At 32.7% G+C, this 4077-nt stretch overlaps 1 non-coding gene across 1 annotated transcript; it reads right to left on the reverse strand.

Annotated features, from left to right (window-relative positions):
* Positions 1-3539: 3539 nt before the first annotated feature.
* LOC145077421 (U6 spliceosomal RNA) lies at positions 3540-3647 on the reverse strand. Its single transcript, XR_013693166.1, has one exon. It is a non-coding gene; the product is annotated as a U6 spliceosomal RNA (small nuclear RNA).
* Positions 3648-4077: the final 430 nt, after the last annotated feature.

Consider the following 4077-nt stretch of genomic DNA (forward strand, 5'->3'; position numbering starts at 1 on the left):
AAAATTATAATCTCTTGGTCATAGTATTTTTATCCCATTGTATTTATAGTTGTATATCTTTTATGGGTTGATATACTTAGTTCACTATAAACAATGCTCTGATACCAATCTGTCACACCCCTAAACCGAGATGGCAGAAACATTCAGGGGCGGAGGACGTCGTGTACAGTATTATAACAATGCAAGATAGTAAAACAAGCAATAAAATCCATTGCATTAATAAAAAAAGTTAATACATGTGTGTTGTTTGTATAGTTGTATGACACCAAATGTATAGCAAAAATAATAGATGAGTCTTCAACATGTTCCGTCTTCTCAAAAACCTGTACTCGTGTACCTATCTACTGGTTCCCTGAGAATACAAGTTATTTTGAAAGAGAATATCAACATTTAAATTGGTGAGTTCATATGTATTTAGTGTCAAAATGTTTGTTTTTGTTTCATGAAAATGTTGGTGTACTTCCTAGAAAATCCTATATTTTCTGCTTAAATGAAAAGTAATCTTTTACCCAAGACCCAATTGTTTTGTATGTGTGTTCTCTTATAATAGTGTAAAATGTATGTTTGTACTTGAAATAGTATAAAATGTATGTTTTCCATATTTGTAAACTATCTTTACTAGAAAAAGTATGCATTGCTCATGTGAGAATATCATTGTATGTATGTAATGGACATTGAAGATTTACAGTAGTATTGTTTTAAAATACACTACTGATGAATTAACTGCCTTGTAAATGAGTTAGTTAATTAAGGCATTAATGTGATTAAGGTTATAACTATGCTTGATTGACTAGTATAAAACACGACGTTCTTCAGGCGTCGAAAATGATATGACATTTGTCACCCGTAGACCTGCAGGTCCCATTGTAGCTAGCAGCAAGGTGTGGGATGGTCAATCCTATATAGATCTATACACAAATGCACACTCTCCCTCCAGGAGACTCCGGTTACAAAACATGACTTAGCAAGTATATTGCTATGCCACGAAATTGTGTTTCACATTCTAGTTAACTTGTTTACGTATAGTATGTAAGTTCCTTCTTGTTCTTGTAAATGAATAGTATACTTTGTAATGAAATGTAGTAGTATGTATGTATTGATTCATGTATTGTTTCTCTGATCTAGAAAATAGTATGAATTGATTATCTAGACTATACCTATTATAGTCTACTAGTATGATTGTTTGAACTGTAAATGGTTCGGAGAAAAGACTCAATTGCCCAACATATGCAACTGAGTTAAGTATGTCTTTGAAAATGAGATTTAATTTTCATGTATATATTTAGCATGTATAATTATGATTTAGCCGATAGTCGGACTAGTGATCCTACCCTAAGCCCACAACCAAACAAGGAACATGAGTTACGGTATTTAGCAATAGTCCTAAGTCCGTTAAAGCATGATTATACACATATATACAAACGAATATGATTTTGATATAACATAAATCTAAAATAGTTTAAACGAGTTTTGAAATGATTTTAACAATATTTATAAACATAAGAAATCCTTTGTTTGTTTGTTTTCACATGTAAGAGTTAACACGATTTAATTGTGTTGTACTTGTATCCCCCCCCCACCAAAAAAAAATGGAAAAGGTAAATTTCAGGGGTATGAACTCACCTTATGTGAGTGGTTCGTTTGAAGGTTCGATATAGGATGTTTGTTTCCCCAAGTTAGATCCCAAGGCAAAAACGAGTCCTAAAAGCATTTCATGTAATATATGTGTATACAATTAGTGAATATAATCGCAAGTACGTTAAGGAAATTGACTAATTTGTAAGTTTCACTTACAAATAAGAGTGTTGGAAGCTATTTAGGAAGGTTGTAAGGAGTTTTTGGCCAGCCCTTTGGGTTTTCGGCCCAATGAAGATCTTGGTGTTCTTGGTGAAACCAAGGAGATTCAAGGGTTTTCAGTTGAGGATCTTAATGAAATGAAGAACACTTGATGTTCTAAGAACAATCCGAAGGGGATACAAAGGATTTTAGATGATAGTTGAGAGAGAATGAGGGGGTTTTCGGTTAGTGTTCTTGAGAGTAAAAAGTGTGTTTTCAGCTAGAATGGTAGAAGTGACGAGGTGTTTTCGGTCCCCCGATATGTATAGGCTCGAGGGTTTGCGGTCCTAAGGTTTACAGCCCATGCGAGACTTCTATGATTAAGCACTACACTTCTAATTAAAAGCTTTTAAACACATAAAGGTTATCAACCTATCCTTAAATAAATAAATCAAAACAACAAGTTTGACTTTATTTGACATGTTTGACTTTAGTTGAGTTTTACAATATTGAAAATAACTAGTTGTCACACTACGGCTAAGTCACGATGTGAGAAGGCTATCCTCACGTCATGACCTATCTCAGTTCCAAACTTTATTAAGCTTTCTTACCTCAAAGATCTAGATGTTACAATAAGGGTTGGTGTCATACCCCATTAATGTTTGCAATCATTTCCTCTATGAAATTCTATTGAAAACAAAAGCATAATTCTTATCCTACATGAAACAACAAAAATGTTTCACTTCTCTTGGGAGTTAAACACGAATAAAGACTTAAACACAAGGACATTTGAAAAAAATGATCGAAACAAGAAGAAACTCAATGGGAAAATAGTGGCGTGAAGTGAATAGAGTTAGGCTTATCTTAAATCATTGGAGAAGATGACCAGAAATTTGTGCAAAGAGTTGTAGAGAGAAACATAAAGACAAGAGAATGTCAAGAAAGAGAAATAGAATGGCAACATTGATGGTGGAGGTGCTAGTATAATGATGCGTTGTTTTAGGGAAACGATAGATACGATTGGAGAACAGTGTAGATGTAAGGACATGTTTTCTTTAACACGTACATCTCAAGTGATGTATGCACTTTGAGAAAAATAGGATATATATATATATATATATATATATATATATATATATATATATATATATATATATATATATATATATATATATATATATATATATATTAGAGTTAAAGGCAAGAAATAGAAATTTTTTTTTTATTAATTTATTTATTATAGCATCCTACTTTAATTAAGATTTGGTGAATGGATTTGGGGGGTTTATAGGTAATTACGCCTCATGTAGTACTTGTGACCATTGATAAAGTTTAGAGTTAAAGGCAAGAAATAAATATTTGTTTTTATTAATTTATTTATTATAGCATCCACCTTTAATTAATGTTTGGTGAATGGATTTTTTTTTTTTGGGGGGGGGGGGGGGTTATATGTAATTACACCTCATGTAGTATTTGTGACCATTGATACACTTGTAGCATGGAGAGAGAAAGAGAAAGAAATTTGAATATGAAAAAAAAGTCTAACATATATATGATTATCTATGCTGATGTGAGGATAGAAAATTGGGTTGGTAGATTTTAAGGAATCCTAATGTTTCATTAACTTCTATGGAGTTTCATTTAGAACCAAGTGCAAGATGAGAAACACAAGGCTGATTACCTCCTACCAAGAGTAGCAACCATGACATTGTTGGGTCAATTATCAAATTAGAAGTGAATGATGCTAACTTTAATTAGAATGGATATATGTGTTGGTCCCACTGTTGTTTTGTGCGTGTCATCCTTGCGCAGGGGTCATGCTAATCTTCTCTGTATCGTTCCAATTTTATCGGATGTCCCACTGTTGTAATGTTAGATTTGATGATTACATTAGGATGACTAAATAAGTTGGTCAAGCATTTTCTCCGAAGTAACAAATCCTAAAACTTAACAAATCATAACTAATTATTAAATACTAACAAGTAACAATATGCAATATACAAGGAAATAACTAATCATATATGTATCATAATAACGTAAAGAAGGTAAACACTAGTGTTTACAATGTACTATCTAAGATCATAAGGAAATCAACATAAAGAAGGTTTACACTTTAGCTTTTATCATTATTGTTGTGAAAGAGGATGACGGAACAATATGCAAAACCTAAATTGTAACAACCCCCCCCCCTCATCGCGAGGGCGTGAATAGTGATGAAATGGTGAGTTTTGCAGCAAATGGTAACGACAATGGCGTGATCGGTGTAGACAATGACAAGTCAATTTCTTGAGCATAACCGAT

Source organism: Lactuca serriola, chromosome 9 (assembly GCF_051521515.1).
Source record: "Lactuca serriola cultivar US96UC23 chromosome 9, Lser_US96UC23_V15, whole genome shotgun sequence".
NCBI classification, from domain to species: domain Eukaryota; kingdom Viridiplantae; phylum Streptophyta; class Magnoliopsida; order Asterales; family Asteraceae; genus Lactuca; species Lactuca serriola.